Source organism: Triturus cristatus, chromosome 1_2 (genome assembly GCF_964204655.1).
Source record: "Triturus cristatus chromosome 1_2, aTriCri1.1, whole genome shotgun sequence".
Taxonomy (NCBI): domain Eukaryota; kingdom Metazoa; phylum Chordata; class Amphibia; order Caudata; family Salamandridae; genus Triturus; species Triturus cristatus.
Window position 1 is genome coordinate 380,067,731 of NC_140580.1, and position 18,599 is coordinate 380,086,329.

At 45.6% G+C, this 18,599-nt stretch overlaps 1 long non-coding RNA gene across 1 annotated transcript in view; it reads right to left on the bottom strand.

The window, feature by feature from the left end:
• Positions 1-2,371: 2,371 nt before the first annotated feature.
• Positions 2,372-18,599, bottom strand: part of LOC146867394 (uncharacterized) — a 70,053-nt gene continuing 53,825 nt past the window's right edge. Inside the window, exons 2-3 of the long non-coding RNA XR_014966086.1 lie at positions 6,593-7,121; positions 2,372-4,146 (exon numbers count right to left, since the gene is read on the bottom strand). This is a non-coding gene — a long non-coding RNA (uncharacterized LOC146867394). The remainder of the gene's footprint in view (positions 4,147-6,592; positions 7,122-18,599) is intronic.

Genomic DNA, 18,599 nt, shown 5'->3' on the forward strand with positions numbered 1-18,599 from the left:
CACTTTCAGGCTTTATTGGTTCAATCTTAATTCCCGATCAATGGCAGAAAGCTGGTGCCAGCGTTATGCCACCTGCCAGAACCAAAATGTGGGCAAAAGTGTTGTGGTGACCATAAGCCATATTGGGGAATCAGATGATCCCTTCAACTTTCTCCAGATTGATTTCATGGAGATGCCCTGGTGTAACCAAATGAGGTATATCCTCATCATTGCGTTCTTGTTTTCATGATGGGTTGAGGCATATCCCACCAGGAGACGTGACAGCCTAACATTGCAAAATTATTGCTGCAGAAGTTGATATCGCGAGTCGGGATTACAGTTCTTGAATCAGATCAAGGAACTCATTTTATGAGTGAGGTAATGCAGTTGCTGTGTACAGCCTTGGGGATTGACCAGAAATTCCACTGTAGCTACAAGCCTGAGAGGTCAGGCATTGTAGAAAGGTTTAATGGAACAATCAAAGCTAAACTGGCTAAAGCCTGTGCCCACAAATGGCTCAAATGGCCTGACACTCTATTCCTTTGGTACTAATGAGCATCCAAAGGACCCCCTGTAAGCGAACATGATTGTCTCCTCATGAGGTGCTGATGGGGAGAGCCATGCAATTACATCTGTTTCTGTAGTTGCTCTTGTGAATATCACAGATGGCCTGGTTTTTATCTGATGTGGTGTGTTCTATCTATCATCAGATTGATGTTGCTACTTTAGCTGCATGAGAATGTCCAGGGTAGGATTTGAACCCCACAAACTGAGTTCATGTCAAGAAACACACTCGCAAATCTTCCTTGGAGGAGCGCTGGAGAGGCCCTTATAAAGTGATCTTGCTCACAATCACTGCAGTCAAGTGTGCTGGCCTGCCGAATTGTCTACAAGCCTCCCACACCAACAGGGCAGGCAAACATCCACTAACTCCTCAAGTTTCCCCAGATTTGAAGTGTCCAAGGCTTCAGAGAAAGAGAAAGATCAGTCTGAGGATCTACCGTCGTCATCAGACGGGCATCATCAGAGTCAAGAGCCAGACAAGGTTGCAGTATTCCAGCGAACACTGTGATACCAACCACTTTATTGAGAATATGCATTCACTGGGACAGTGAAAACCCAAAGAAAGCTGAAACTAACCTGCCAAAGTCGCAAGAGTCTGTAGGGTGACGTGGCATGGTGAAGTTCTACTTCCAAGAGTGAATCAGCCTCAACAGAACCAGAAATATCAAGCACCTGTAAGGATCGAGGCCTAACTGAGGACGGCTGGCTAAGAACCACAACCACCCGAAAGAGACTCTTAAAAGTTAAGAAAATACAGGAGATGATAAGAGAGGATAGTGAGTTAGAAGAACCAGATCAGACTTGCCAGCCTGACATTGTTGGCGAAAGCCTGGACTTGACCAGTACCAAGCAACCCAAAAGGGAGAGAAAGGTCAACTGAAAGTATTCAGGCCCAGAATGGAGATACCTTGCAAAAATCAAACTTGAATCTGATGATTGCCTGTCTGACGTTGATGAATCTCCTTAAGACCAAGACAAGCCACACCAAAAGCCCATCCATGTGGATCACTGACAAATGTTGAAAGAACTGTTAGGAAGTTAGGGTAACGGTCAAAGGATGGTAGCTCAGTCAGGCCTCCAGCTGGCACAGAACAACATTCCCAGTAGTTTTCAAGCTAGGGTCATGACGATAGGGTAGTGCCTAGAGGACTAACCATTATCATCTGAGATTTCCTTGATCTGATTTAAGCAACACTGCAACACTTTGCTTGTAGGTGTAGCAGTTGCCATTCTTATTTCCATGTTTGGATGGCTGTTGGATATTTATCTTTTGGGAGGGGATATTAATCAAGTTCTGTAAAACTCCACCCTTAAGTCTGTTGTCAGTACACTTGCACACGAAAGTAAGGTCTCACTCGTCCCACAGCATAAGAGTGTGTATAGTTAAAATGTATATTATCAAGTGCTAGCTGAATATGTGAAAGTTATTGAGGTAGAGAAATGCTTCGTGTGCTCCTACCTTCAAGCCTCCATGGCTGAGGGAGCAGCATATTTTCATTTACCTTTGTACTACTTCCCTTCTTGCTGTGTTTTCTTAAATCTCTTTTACCAACAAGATTCCATTAAATTATTCTATTCCGATGTTGATAACCTTTTAAAAGATGTGCCAATTGTAATATATCAAGAATCTGATATTCTGTGTAAAGAGTCCAGGGGTTCTCTTATGAGTGGACAGGGGCTTGCTATGCAGTCGAAAAATGCTCTATTAAGGGGTAGTGTGGTCGAGCAGCCTTGGCCTTAACACAGAGGAGTGCCAGACATTTGCAAACTACACACAATGATTAATAAATTACAACACGACTCAAGAAGGAGATCTACACTAATTTATAAAATTACCAAGTACCTTTATATATGATTTGGTATCAGAGAAAAATCGTTGAGGTAAGTACGTTTTTAAATATAAATACTTTTCACTTTAAAAAGTGAACACAGTACAATTTCTGAATTCTACAATGATATCCCATGGAAGGAAGACCAAGTTCTGCACACAGGTACAGTACATCGACTTAGAGGACCAATCTCCAGAAGTTAAGGTGAGTGGTAGGCAAGGTCCAAGGCAGCACCAACAGTATCAACAGCGGCACGAGGGCGGCTGGGTGTATGGCGCAAATTAGCATCAGGTGTTCATTGCGTTTCAGTCGGGATCGGTCACTGTAAAAAGAGGCTGCAGGCTCTGGCTAGGAAGCCAGTCGAGCTGAACCAGCAAGTGTGCTCAGGGTTTGCGATGCTTAGGGACAAGAGGACACCTTTGGTCCTCTTCTCCACGTCACAGGGGCGACGGGTGCAGGGGTGTTCGGCATTGCTTTTTTCCTTACTGGAGCAGTCGTGGTTGAATGGGCCTGCGTGCAGAGGCTGACGGCGACATTGGGAAGTCCAGGAGGGGTGAAACCATGATGGACTCGAGCTCTGGAGGGCTGGGGAAGCTTGTTGGCACCATTGATCCACTTCAACTCGGGCCGGAGGCGACGAGTGCAGTGGTGGTTTCAGTTGTCGGGTTTTGGCGATTCCGGAGTTCTCAGAGTCTTCTCTTCTGGACATTCTTTAGAACAGGCCAGCTGTTCACAGGAGGTCTTTAGTCTTTCCAAAGGGGGGGGCAGTCCTCCCAGGTTTTTGGAGTCACAACTGCAGGATGAGTCAACTTTGGCTGCGTTTTCAACGAGGGATGTAGACAGGCCGGCAAGGTTGGTACCAGGTCAGCTGCTTCTTCTCCCATCTCAGCTTTTGCAGGTCTTTGGGGTCCTCTCTCTTCTTAAGTTGTCAGGATCTGCTTCTCTGGTTCCAGAGACTCCCCTAAATACTGAATTTAGGGATGTTAGGGGATTGTAGGGTAGTAGCCAATGGTCTACTGACCCTTGGGGTTACTACGCCCCTATATATGACCACTTCCTGTTGGAAGTGGGCATAACCCTGTGCCAGAATTCCTAAGCATGCCATCACAAATATGGCTACTTCTGAAAAATCCTGTCACAGTAGCCCAACTTAGGGGTGGTCCTAGCCTGGAGGTGACTAGCTAATTTTCCTGCCTGTCCAAGTGCAAGGGGGCTATAGACAGGGGGTGGCTTCCTCTCGTTCATGTACCTGGGGAACTAATTTTCCCCAGTGTCCAGCACATGTTTAAAAATGGCGTCCCTGGTCACTTGTACTGCCAGTAATAGGACTGACAAGCACAGGGGTATATCTGCTGATGCAGGTATGCCCTCACATGTAATATTCAGTGCTTTGCCTTAGGGCTGTCAGGCCTGCTTTATGGATGACTTACATATATTACATGCAGTGTTAGGGACATGGCACACAGGGATGTATTTCAGTCAAGAAGTGTGACACGTGGTTTACTTGTCAAAGAGTTGCACAGCCCAATGCACATTTGTGAAAAGTTTAACCACGTACTCAGTAGTAAATAAAAGTTCATCCAATTTATTTCAATACTCTGTTCATGTTTTATCCGTCACGTCACAGAAAAAAAGGTCAAAATTTTCACGCATTTTAATTACTCTCGGATTGCCCGTCCGGGCCTATCCACAGGCACGTAAAGAAACTCCATTAGTCCATTACATTGCTTCACCCAATGCATTTCGGTCTTTTCTTGACCTTCCTCAGGGGTATCTACAATTGTTAAAAAATGCATATGTCAGCCCCATATCATTTATATGTGACAATAATTAAACATCAACACATATTGTACCTACATCCACAAATCATAATCCAACATAATTCTAAACAAATAACCACTTCTCTCCTTTCTCCTATTCCCCTCCTGTGCATCTTTCCCCCAACGAATTCCCTTACGCTTAGCCTTAATATCCTCCGCATACTTTACACTGGATGTCTCTACAATCCCTCTCCAGATCTAATAAACCATAACATTGTCAAGCAACTGCTCTGGTTAGCAGAAACCCAGTATACTTCAGTCAAAGATGCATCAATTACCAGGCACAAAGCGGGGGGAGGGGGTAAGCTACCCCAACAAAACCCCAGTTTCCTACAATGCTTTTACCACGCAAGCCTTTACCACACAGGTAAGTATAAACAAGGTAAGTTAAATCAATCTCTCTCTCTCTCTCTCTCTATATATATATATATATATATATATATATATATATATATATATATATATATATATATATGTGTTCACTGAAAAACAAAGGTTAAAGTAACATTATAGGTAGGTGAATATGTCAGTGATAACATTAACGTTTTGAACTAAAAGAAATAAAAAAAAATCACCAGTTGTAGTTAGAAGCACTAACTATAACTTGCGCCCGCCATGCACTGCTCATGACCTCACATTTAACACCACTCATGACATTTTCTATGACATCATTTATGACATCACTGATCCCATTTCAAATGAAATCACCAATGACAACATCCAATGAGTGTGTTAGATTGTTTTATAGTTTATGTAGTGGTGGCTAACTACTATATTACTTTTCTACCTAATTTTTGTAAACGCCTGTGTTCAGTTAATTGGTAAAGTGTGTACAAAACGCATGTGCTCCCAATGCACTATAGGTATGTAGGGGTACTGAACACGTTATAAATCTTTGCATTGAAGAGTAACTCTCTGTGCTGGTGACAGTTGAAAGACTTGTGTTCGTTATGTTCCACATCAGTTATTTGGTACAGTAGAAAAAGTTTCCAGTAGGACAAAGGTTCTATGAACTATATACTACGTATTGTAAGCAGTGGTGAGTTATTAGACAGCATCGTCTCAGCATGACAATTTTTACTTAACATAGAAGACTGTGTGCACCGGCCACTAACCTTTGTACATGTGCTTGTTTTGCTTCAGAGGATGGGATATCTGTAAAGTTTTCACTACAGTAGGAAGGCTGCAGGTAGTACCTTGGTTATTTTAAGTGAATATTCGCTCTTTGGACAAGTTTTGCATGGAGTGTTTAATATGTTTAGTAGACTCTTTTTGATACTCTGTGGTATATTCCTCATGAGAGTTCCACTGTCTGCAAACAGGTTGGTACAGAGTAAACTTTCTCCATAGAGTAAACATTGTTAACAGTACCCACTTCTTTTCTACTCATATCCACTTAATTTCTCAATAAGTTTAGTGTCTGTCATGGGTTTGACACAGGTAAAGAATGTCCATAGTAGGGCATTAGTTATGCAGCAAGCCTTGAGTATCTGAAGGAACTTAGTTTTCCCTGAACAGTTCTATACAGATTGAACACTGTGTGTAGGATAGGTTACCTTTTTATCTGTGGTTCATAGTCATCATGAACTTGGCTGCCCATGAAATGTATGGTATAGGGTCAATGTTGCAAATTACACATGCTTTTTTTTGTAATCTATGAGGGTTGTATATATGATTGCAGTAAAGATGCTTCAAATTATTCAAATCTATTTTGAACTTACTTTCATAGCTCCGATTTTATACCCGTTTAAAGAGCAATGTTAACAAAAGAAGCTTGTATTATGTAATCAGTGTTGTAATCAACAATGTCATTTGAGATGTCATCAGTGATGCCATAAATTATGTCATAGTATATGTCATGAGTGATTCATGTGAGGTCAAAAGAAGTGCATGGCGGAGGCACAAGTTACAGTTAGCGCTACTAAGTACAACAGGTGAATTTCTGTGTTTTTTTAAAAGTTTAAAACGTTAATGTTATCATTGGCATATTCACCTAACTATAACCTTTGTTTTTTTCAGTGAATGTCTAAGTTTAAAAAAATAAAAAGATCCTTTTATTACACCTAACTATAATGTTACTAGGGTTTTTTTTAATGTAAAGTAATATTTAATTACCATATATAAATGCAACCAAGGTCCTGCACAAAAGGGGAGTTGGCTGCAGGGGCTGGCTTATGGCCAGCCCTCCAGCCAACATCCCCACATATAGCCAACCCCACACTGCACACAACCTTCGGCCGTGCTCTCTATGAGGCTGGCCATAGGGCCTGGCCTTGAAGACCCCATCTCCTAGATCTGTTTTTTTTATTTGAAGGGGAGACTCACACCTAACAGTGAAGGCATAAGACTTAATTAGGATTTGTGTTATGTTATGTTAATTTGTGGAGCGCAGCTACTCACCTGTGAGAGTATCCAGGCGCTGTGTAGCCAGGCCTTGAGGAGGGAGGAGGAGTTCATGCCTCTTTCGTCTGGAAGAGCCATGTCTTGAGGTTCCTTCGGAAGTTCATGAAGAAAGGGGGACGTTTTGAGGTGTTTCAAGAGGCTGTTCCAGGTCTTGGCTGTGAGGTATGAGAACTAGAGTCTTTTGTGAAATGATATGCATAAATTGTAACATTACTAAAATCTTAATGGGCCCCATCTGCAGAGGAGCACATTCCATAAATGGGTCTGGGATCAACACAAGCGGGTGCAGGGTGATAAGCACCGCCTACGAGGTAGGGTGAACCTGCTGATGGGGGAGCGAGAGAGGCCGTCCTGCGGGCGGTCCTAGTGACAGTTACCAGGGATAAAAGAAATAAGACTGCAATGATGGAGGAAGTTGTGCAAATGTGCCATAATGGGGAAGGCCTCCACTCAAGGACAATGGAGAAAAGCACAGCGGAGGACTCTGGAAATCCATAACTCCTGCCGACTCCATGGAGGTGGGAACCTAAGTAAACCATAAGTAGAAGGAAAATAAAAGATAAAATACAACACAGCTGTGCATTACACAATCGACATGAATAAGGTAACACGTGGAGATTATCTGATCTGATGGACAGAGAAGAATGTGGCTGGCAAAAGGAGCAAATAGTACTGTTATTGAGAGAACAATGTTATAATTAGTTATTTTTTTGTCAATTGATTGGTTTGTAGTAACAACCCCACGAATTATGTGGTTCTCTGAAGTTGATCTGTTGAATTTACATAAGCAAGAAAGAAAACATAATCCTGGCGTCCTGTACAGCTCCCAAACATTATGTATCACACATCCCTAATATAGTGGTCTAATTTCCCCCCATGACCTTGGACGTTGTATTATTACGCTGCCTGGTTGCTGAGCCACATAACACCTCTCTGAACTACCAGTCTTAAGTACAATATTCAGTCAGGAGGGATTTCGCCCAGCATCAGGCCTCACGCTTTTCTCACTAACTGAATGACCACAAATACCATGTCATTCCTATAGAGTTTTGAAGAGCACCTTTGGCTCGGAACCTGTTATTGGGAAACCCACAGGAAGCAAGGAGCATTTGCTGGGCACAAGCTTTAATTTGAAGCACCAGCAGCATTACCTCCTTGTCTGTCTTCCTCGCCACAGTAATTACTAATGTGTATTCTACTCCCACAGAAACTCCAAGCAAAAGTTAACATACTAGTCTCCCTATCCCTCAAAATGGCCCCCAGTGGCAACCACCAATCATATAAAAGGATAAAAGATCCACATCACAGCCAGTTTTTTTGTTTCTGCACTGCTCCGAGTGCTGTTCGTGTTCCTGTTTGTTCAGGTAAGTTGGGGGCGACGGTCCTGCTTTAGCGGACTCATGGGCCCACGTTACAGGGTGGGTTCATATTCATACCTGCCTGTATTATTACTGTCCCCCCCCTTATTTGGCACTTTTGGGCATTCTCCTCTGTCCTGCTCTAGCGGATGCTGGGAGTTGCCCTGCCTGTCTGGTTTGATTTGTACCGCCGAGTCCTGCTTAGCGGACTCGGCGTGTCTTCATTAATTTCCTGCCTCCCGCTGGGGCTGGTGGGTCGCACGCAGGCTCCCTCTTCCCTTGTGCCTGTCTTGTTACTTGTACTGCTGAGTCCTGCTTTAGCGGACTTGGCGTGCTTTACTTCTTTTCCTGCCTCCTGGTGGGGCTGTTGAGTCGCACGCGGGCTCCCTCCTCCCTCGTGGTTGTCTGCTTCCTCGTTTCCTGCAGCGGAGTACGGTGGACGTGTTTTTCGGAGGGGGGGCATGGCTTCATACCGTCTTGCTATGGTTCGGCGCGATAATTACAGCGCAACTTGTGCTTGTGATTGTGACGTGCTAACTATGGGCGTGCCGATGGCTGGCCTGAGGTTTTTTTTATGGTTTCCATGGCATTGGTGCCCTTTTCAGGCGTTCTTGCTTGCGTAAAGGTCTTGCATATTATTTGTGTGTGCAATGATGGTGGCCGGTGCTGAGTTGGATTCTGATGCCACTGAGTGGTCTTCTGGGTCTCTGGACGCGGCCCCTTCTCTAGCCTTGATCAGGCAGAGGTTTAATACTGCAGTGGCTGCTATTTTGCATGATGAGGACTCTGTTCCTCCCTCTAATAGGGCCAGTTGTGTCCCTGGTCCCTCCCGTGACTAATGGGGACGTGGATGTGGTACTTAAGGGTCGTTTTGTGCAGGGATCAGGTCTTAGGAATGTTCTTCTGCACATTCACTCCAACCTGTTGTTTCTGGAGTCTGAGGTTGATGTACTTTCACAGTCTCAGTAGAGGGAGCCGGTGTCATTCCGCTCCGCTCCTCTGTCTTGTATTGTCTTCCCAGGTTTTTCACCACACGGTTTCCTTGTGGGTCTTTCCTGTTAAGTTTCCGGCCTCGGTGAGGGTAGATTCTTTGATGGCCGGCATGTCTTCACAGGGTACTGATGTTTCTGGGGCTGCTTCCCCGTCAGAACCGATTGATTATGAGTTTTATGCGGCAGTGTAATGCTCTTTTGACACCGCCAATTTTTCTGTTTGAGCTGCTACCTATTCCCCCTATGCCATCCGGTCATTGTGGGGTATTCCAGTCGTTGTCTGAGTTGTTGGACCGGGCGTGGATTTTTTTTCCCACTCTCGCCCTGATGGGACAACAGGTGCGGCTCCTTTCTATCGTTTCTTTTGATTCCTAGACGGCGGCTGCGTCTGCGGCGGGGTCTTCTGTGGCGGCTCGTCGCCTGTTGTGGTTCAGTTCTTGGAAGGCCAATGCTGCGCAGAGGGTTTTGCTACTGTGCATACCTTTTTGGTGCTCCCTTGGTGGATATGGTCGGTGATTCTGAACTTTGGTCCTGCTCGTCGTGGGCAGGCTCCTCCGCCCTTTCGTGGACAAGGGCGTGGCCGGGATACTCCTTCCTCTGAAAAGTCCCGGTTCCCTGCCACCTCTTCCTCCTCTTCTACACCCTCCAAATCATGTCAGGGTTGCTCCAGGAGTGGGTCCTGTGGGGCGGTCGTCTGTCTCTCTTTGTGATCAGCTGGATGCAGACTGTGTCAGTTCACTGGGCTTTCCTGGTGGTGTTGGAAGGTTTTCTCCTTGGTTTCCTCCTGTCTCCTCCAGACTGTTTCGGGACACTCCTTGCCCCAGGGTCACTCTATGATTGGAGGCAATGTTGGGTGCGTCCGTTGCCATGTAGGATTTGGCGCTGTTGTTCCGGTGTCTGTGGATCAGCGGGGCCTGGCAGTATACTCTATTCTCTTCCTGGTGGGATTTCTCACCAGGTACCTCTGACCGGTAGTGGATCTGCCTTAATTCGATTGATGCTTTGCTCCCGTCAACTTCCAGTTGGTGTCTTGCAGGTGATCCTGCCTCTGATCGTTCATTGGGTTTCTGGATTCCTTCGGTTTGAGGTATGCTTCTCTCCATGTCCCTGTCCTTCTGGACACTCATAACTTTCTCCGCCTCTGTGTGATAGGCAGTCTTTTTAGTTCCGCGTATTGCCCTTTAGCCTGTGTTCCTCCCCTCGTGTCTTTACTATGGTTCTGGCCCCTCTGATTGGGCATTTATATGGGAGGGGGATTGGGATCTTTCCTTACCTGGATGATTGGTTGATTTCTGCTTTTTCTTTCTCTGAGACAATACACCATGTCCGAGTGGTTTGCCTGGTCCTAGAGAGTCACGGATTTCTGTTGATTCCTGGTTCCTTCTCTGGATCGGTCGTACATTGGGGCTCACTCAGGACTATGTTGGGTTTTGTGTTCATGCCTCATGCACAGACATTGCCTCTGATGTTGGTGTTTCATTTCCTAGTGTCTGGGTCTTGCCTCCTGTGTGACTTTGGTTGGGGGTCCGGGTATGATGTCCGCCTCCTTGTTGGTGGTTCCTTGGGCTCATCTACATTTGTCTCCTATGGTAGAGATATATATTTTTTCTCATTGGCGCTCCAGTGGTCAGGAATTCGATCAGGGGGTTCCTCTGTCTGCCCAGGTGAGGGTAGATCTGGGTTGGTGGCTGGGTGACGGTCACCTGTCCGGATGTCGTCCGTTTCTGTTTGTTCCCTCTTGGGTGGTCACTACGGGTGCCTGTCTGTTGGGCTGGGGGGGGTACTTTGGATGACTCTACGATGCAGGACTGGTGGTCTGTGGCTCTGCTGTCTTGTTCCTCCATTTACAGGGAGCTGAAGGCTGTTCAGTTGGGTCTCTTGGCGTTTACTGCCTTGCTGGAGCGTCGCCATGTTAGGGTCCGGACGGACTATCAAGTTGTCATGTCCTGCTTCAATCTTCAGGAGGGTTGCAGTGTTCATTCCCTCAGTTGCGCCTGTCACCTCATTTGTTTCTGGGCGGAGTCGTGGTTGGCCTCCCTGTCTGCGGTTTCTCTCCAGAGCCGGGGGAATGTGGTGGCGGACTGTCTGTACAGGATCTTTCCCTCCATGGGGTCTTTTTCTCTGTACCAGATGATGTTCCAGATATTTGCAGTGGTGGTTTGGGTGTCCGGCTGGTGGACTTGTTTGCGTCTTCGGTCCATGCCACGATCCGTTGTTTCTGCACATTTATGCCTTGTCCATGGGCTTGGAGGATGGAGGCGATGTCCTTCCGGGGGCCCAGGGGCCTGTTGTTTGGCTTTCCTCTGGTTTCCCTGATTCCGGCGGTTTTGCTGAGGTTCGGGTGAGAGGGGGCATTGGTGCTTCTGGTGGTTCCGGGTTGGCGCCGCCGCCCGTGGTTTCCTCTGTTGTTGGAGTTGGCGATGCGTCCGGGTTGGCCGTTGCCGTTCCTTCCATTTCCATTGATGGGCCCTCTGGTTCCTCTTCCAGGGTCCCGGTCTGTGGCTCTTTCGGCTTGGCTCTTATACAGTGTTCCCTGTTCCTGAATGGTTGTTCATTTGGGGTTACGGGTCTCCTCCAGCTGTACAGGCGCTCCACTCCTTTGCTGTCTTCCGCCAGGCATTGGGTCTCCTTTGCTGTTTGGTATCTGCACCATCGTTGGTCTGTTGTTGGTTTGGATTCTGCTTGGGTCCTGGAATTTTTTTGGGGAGGCGGTTTTGCTTGGGCTTGGCCCTTTCTACCCTCCATGCTCAGTGGGTTGCCATTAGAGCTTTTCATGGTGTCCTTTTTGTGTCTGTGGGGCCCTTTGTGACTCATCTTTTCGAGTCTCTGGCATTTCAACACCCTCGTCCTGTGTACTCTCCTCCCCGTGGGACCTTCCATTGGTGTTGAGGGCATTGCTGGTGGGTTCCCTTTGGTAATTTGGAGTTGGGGGACTTGCTGTTTTTGACGTTATAAAGGTTTGGGTGCTATTGCGGCTCCTTCTTTTGTGCCTATGTATGCTCTTTCTTTCGTCTGTCGGTGGAGGTGGTGCTTCCTGTTGTCTCTTTTGCACCTTTTTGGTTGTTAAGTTTGCTTTGGTGATTTATTTGTCTAGCACAGCTTCTTTTTGTAGGGTGGCCTATTTGTTTGTCACTTTTGGTGTGGCCCGACAGGTCCTGATGCCGCTCTCAATCGGTGGATTTGGACTGCTCTCCTTTTTGGTGTCTGTTGTCCAGTCTGTGGTTCCCTCTCATCAGATTCTGGGGCGTTCTACTCATTTTGTTGCTGTTTCTTGGGCCGCCTTTAAGGGTTTTTCCATGGAGGATTTTGCAGAGCGCCACTTGGTCTTCCCCTCATGCCTTCATGTCTCATTGCCGGCTTGAGGTTGGGGGTGGTGCTTCTGTTACCTTTGCCTCTTCGGTTCTGGACTTTGTGTCTTTTTGGGGGGGATGTGTGTCTCTCTCCATTGTTGTCGATGAAGTTCTTTTTGGAATGCCTTCCGTGTGTGGGCTCTGTTTCCTATCCATGAAGCTGATGTTGCTTTGGTATCTGCTCATTAGTAATTACTGTGGTGAGGAATACGTACGAGGAGGTAATGCCCCGGTTACTTACCGGTAATCTTCATTACTCTGAGTCCTAGTCTTCCTCGCCACAGTATAGTTTCCCTTCCCTCCCGGCCCTCTGTTGTGGTTTCATGTATCCGACTTTGTGTTTCAGCTCGTGATGTGGATCTTGTATCCTTTTATATGATTGGTGGTTGCCACCCGAGGCCATATTGGAGGGATAGGGAGACTAGTATGTTAACTTTTGCTTGGAGTTTCTGTATGAGCAGAATGCTCATTAGTAATTACTGTGGCGAGGAAGACTAGGACTCGGAGTAATGAAGATTACCTTAAGTAACCGGGGCATTAGTATATGCGGGGCTGGAAACTGGTGAGCTTGCACTGACACAGTCAGAATGGAACATTTTATCACCATGCTCCTCGGCATGGAGCTGCTGGAGCGCAAAGTTGCATTTCCAAGCTGCAGTTTGATAATGAGTACAATGGAAGGGAAGCAGCATGTGGCAATGAGCACATACAATAAAACATTTTATTCTGAGATATTTTGCTCAAATGTAGCAATACTCCCACATATGACCGTGTCATCTCACAGTATGCACGAAACATCCAAAGTTGATTAAAGTGTAACAAAGTTTTGTAAACCAAGTCTGGTACTCTGCGCTTCATGCTTTCCATATTTTTGAGTGCTCTGCGTAGCCCCGAATTATTAGCCTTGAAAAATGAAATATCATATGACATAATGATCACTCACAGTGTATTTTAACTAAATTGGCTGTGCACTTCTATAACCTCACTACTAAAGTGTGTTAGGACAAAGGTGATGCAGTAATCAGCGCAGATCACAAAAAACTGTGCAGACAGAACTGACTCCTTTGTTGCATAACCTACGCCAAAAAAATCCTCTGGCTCCTCGTGAATAGGACCAGTCAAACAACCACCACACAATAACCTGCCAGAAACAAACTAACAACATTAGAGCATCATCTACAAGACTGGAGCCACCATCCTTGGAATGGCTGAAAAGACAAGGATATGCAAACAGGCCAAAAGAGAATAAAATCATCGGAGCCTCCTAACAAAGACTCTACTATTAAAAGCAAAATTGATCCGAGTGCCTCAAAAGGATAACTCTACAGAGACCTGCAGCCCTCCGTGACATAACTCAGGGAACAAAGAACAACACTTCTTAAGCAAGCAGAGATTACAAGCTTAAGGAACGACTTTCTGTGATACTGCAGCCAGGAAACGGAAGCAGAAGCAAGAATAAGCAATCTGGAAGCTTTTCTAGACCCGCCCAGATCACTTTTCAAATATTTTGTCCTCAGGGTCGAAATAAAAAAACAGCAACAGAAGTCATAGTTATCATCTATAAGGTGGGGAAAGAGCTTCTATACATTAAAATACACTGCCCTATCTCTTTGAAAAATGTAAATTGCAATATATATGGCAAATACTTGCAACAAGGCCAGAATCAGTACTACAAACACTTCTCCTCTTGTATCATGATATGTTTTTTAATCACTCAGTAATTTATACACTGCAGTAGATTTTGTTGTCATTTTTAACTATGTATTTCTACTCTCCAGTCTTTTGACTTGTTTAATGCTTTTTTAAACTTTTCTAAGTATTTATTGATGGGTTTTTTATAACTTCTTTGGGCACAAGATGTTAAGTTTTGTTTCATGTTTGTGTCTTTTATGATCTTTTTAAAATCGAATAAAGACTGATGATGATAAAAGTACTACAAACACTAACCCACGCAAGTTTCCAAACAGGTCGGCTTGCAAACAGCAGTATGAGACTATTCAGCCGCATAAGGGAAACATGCCAGATCTGTCGGCTCCCCCACGGTGGCTATGGGACTGGACGCCGAAAGGGCCTTTGACAAGTTCGAGTGGGTCTTTCTCCGCTCAGCGCTGCACTCATACGGTGTGGCGGATCTGTTCGTTAAAATGACAAGTGCACACAGGCTATCCTCGATGACAGAGAGTTTCGCAAGGACACCTGCGAGGCCATCCAGAAAAAGGGTAGCCCATAAGTTCCTTTCCCGCTCCCCACATTAAGCCCTGTCCCAGGGAGCATTGATAGTTTGCTGTAGAACGCCCAGTATTCAGAGTGAGCGTTGCCAGCCATAGTGAAGAATGCACACATGTCTTTTTCAACTTAAGGATCCTGCTGAGCTTTAGGGCGATAGTGGGAACAGGAGCCAATTTGATGCCTCTCACTTGGTTTACTGTATGTGGGACCGCAGAACCATTGACGACTGAGGGGCATATTATCAAGAAACGGCGTTAAAGTTATCGCCGCTTTAGCGGCAGAAACCTGCCGCTAAAGCGGCGATAATGGGCTTGCTAATATGCGTTATAGAATTCCCATAGAAGCCCATGGTCTGGTGTGAATCAGGGCTTCTATTGGAATTCTCCAGGGCATATTATCAAGCCCATTATCGCCGCTTTAGTGGCGGTTTTCTGATCATTTTAACGCCGTGCTTGATAATATGCCCCTTAGTTTTTGTTTAATTGGAGCAATGAAAGGTTAATCCATACGCTCTTGGCATTAGAAGGCACGCACGCTGTTCTTCCATGTATCGTGCTAGATAAGGATATTGTTGCTCATTTAAAAGAAGCGCTAAAGGCCCATTAAGATATCTTGCGCTGTTGTGACATCTGCGTGGCTGTGGAAATCACAAAATCCATATGTTATATTTGTGTATCCCCAAATAGGTTAAAAAATGTCACTGTCTTCCTGACGTCAGGGTGCAACTTCAGCAAGACTAACTTCAAACAGGTCCAGTTGTAAGAAGACTTATCACTGGAGATGTGGGAGATTATATTTTTAAGTGTGGGCATGTCTGTCTTTCTCTTCGGATGGCCTGGTTGCAGCCACATGTCCAGATACTGTTGACCAATTTGCCTTGCAGAAGTTCACAATCAGAGATGCCCTAGACATAGGACCATCGACATTTTGAGGATGCACACTTTTTCTTATGCTGCTAGCGCCAGCTTGATTTTGGATTGTATACAGAACGCAACATATATAGAGGAGCCAGACTCGCAGTCACCTGGTGCTGGCGACATTCAGCTTGATCGGTTTCTTCTTAGGCATCCTGAAAGATGCTGTTGAACTTTGGTGAGAATAGCACCCAGGACATCAAAGCTATTTGCATATGCAAATAAAACTAAGCCAAAGAGCAGAACGACAATGCAGGAGGGACTCCCTGTCTACAACTGTTTTGTAGATTGAGAATTCAGCCTTCCGGTTTTTACAAATAGGGACAGAAACGGTGCCATCACATGTGTGCAGTACCATGGAGGAGTCCTCAAGTGTCAGGAGAATTGAAGCCACTGGAACTTATCTCTCAGCATCCAGGTGTATTGTACTGTATTGTAATATAATAATATAGCGCTGAGGACCCCTATGTGGGGCTCTTGAGCACTTGCCTAGTGGATAGCATGCTACACTGTGTATGATGTAGTCGGAAATGTGTTGTCTTTGTTTTGATCCTATTTGGGAAGTGGTTCCATGTTGTGTTTGAGGACTACTCAGGAGTGGTTATTGTGTTATAGGATACAGAGCTTAGCAAAGTGATGTATGAAGCGGTGTGAGTGATAGGTGCGCAGGATATGCATTTCCAATAAACTGGCAGCTTTGAACAGCTATGCCAGTGCGTTGATTGTATTTCTTATGCTATGCTCACAGTCCACTAAACTGGTTAGCAATCTGGATTGTCTATTCTGAGAATTTTAGCTCAATGTTTATGGTCCTAAGCGGGCATATGTTGGAGGGATAGATGGTGACGAGTTGTGATGGGACAACTTCATTACTGTCATCCCATATATGACTATTTATTTATTTATTTGAGAGTTTTATATAGCGCTGCACGATGTTAGGAAGCAGTCATAGTATGTATAATGTTGAGACCCACGGTGGTGGATTAACTTAGAGTCCTTCGATGGCCAGCCGTATGTTGCAGATCTCTTTTGTTATTCCATGTCTCTTCACTTAGCGATGGATGATTTATTGCTGTTGACTGACAAGGTCTGGGTGATGGACAAGACCTGTATGAGCTCTGTTTTATGTGAGCATAAGAGAGTCAAACACATAGGGAGGTATTATGAAGCCTGTTTGAACTACCACTGAGTGTTACAATATTAGTGAGGGACAGAAGGGTTATATATGAATTGACATTACCATATAATACCCATGCCAGTATAGTTCAGCCATTCATAATTTACCCGAACATAGAAAGTTGTGTGCTAGTTAAGCTGTTCATACCTGCAGTTTTATATTTTCATTTAAAACACAGCGGGCCTTATTTACAAACTCCTTGCGCCGCCGGTGCGTCATGTTGCGTTATGCATCGGCGACGTGATATTTCCAAGCACACGTAAAGCCACCATGCGTGGCTTTACATGGGCTTGTAAATATTGCCCCTTTCACGCAACACTTTGCGTGTTAGGGGCATGACATGGGTGTTGCTGTGGGTGTTCCCACGCAACACCTATGTCCACTGATGCATTTCCAGATTTACGCGCAATTGTAAATCTGGAAATCCGTCAGAATGCTACGTGGGGTAGCGTGGAGCAACAAGGAGACATTTTTCATTTCTCATCGTTTTTTTCCTGTTTCAATGCGTGCTGCATTCTACAGCACGCACTAGAAGAGGAAATCAGCTCAATTGATTGGTTGTGTGCAGGAAGGGGCCCCTTCCTGCACAAAAGCAATCACACAAAGACGGAGGCATCTTTGCACCATGTTGCAAGGGTGCCTGCGCCGGCACATGGCAGCAGTTTGTGCACCAGCGCAGGGACAAGCACAGAGATGCAACATATTGTTGTAAATATGTCACAACCCTGTGCTTCGAAACTAACGCAGCGCGGCGCAGCAAAATGACTTGCGGCACCACGCTGAGTTAGTTTCTCGTAAATAGGGCCCTGTCTATTTGTAACTCAGAAAACTGCCAGGGGCCCCATTTCATTCCATGCACTAAGGTACCTGACACAATGGCTACACTACTGCCCAGAAAAGCGACTCACACCAATTTCGACTGCTGCTCTGCCCCATAGTCTCTTGTGCGCCAGCTTGTGTTTTTTTTTAAGATGCGTTGGCCACCACCTTACAAGTGTAAGCCCCTTATCGGCATTTACGGTGCTGGCAAGAGAACAGGCGCGTGGTGAGGTCACAGCCCGCGAAATACGCCTGCGCATGATATGCAGATTTGCGCTCAAATACTCACAACATGAGCGCGCAGACAGCTTGATTACCTTTATGTTAGCTGTCACCTGGTGCACGGGACGCGCTACACAGGCCATCTCTGGCCGTGTTAAAGCGCCAGTACCACTGTGGCGTGTGTGTGGTGCAAGAGGAAGACAGGAGGTCACTGGCGCAACTGGGGCCAGGAGCCGCCCGGACATGTCCGGAGGAGTCTAGACAGCCAAGAAAGCAGGCGACATTTCACCTGTGCCTGGGCTTGTCTTGAGGAGATTGGAGGGCATCTGCTGAGAGGATAAGAAAGAAGGGTATTCGTTTTACAAAATCCATTTCAAGAAAATCAGAGTTCAAAACAAATTGACATTTCCTGCAGATCCGGAGAGTAACATAACAGTTTGAGGCTATCTAAACCACTCAGAATGCCCTCTGGCCTTCCGACATCTCACGGCACCGACTACTGTAATTTCCACAGAAATGGTAGTTGAAAGAATAGTACTGCAGAGATCTTCCGGAAGTACTTGTCTTGATGTAGCGTCACAATCTCAGGCTGCATGTTGCACGCAGGGGCGTAGCTACCATTTATGCGTCAGGTCCAGTGCACCGAGGCAAAATGAACCCAAATAGTGTATTTTACTACCACAACAGCAGTCAAAGGAGCCTGCTTGCACCAGGGCCCATGGCATCTTTCTCTCCTACTGTAGCACGAGCTTGTATACGCAGCCTGCTGATTTATCCCTCAAACACCCTTCGCTTTTTTTGGCTAGTTTTTTTTATATAGCGCAAACTAAATCCGAAGGGATTGGAGCGTTTTACATGAGCATCAGTTACATTACACAAGGACACATTCATTGAAAAAAAATGTTTGTAGGCACCGGGAGATTAAGTGATATGTCCAGAATCA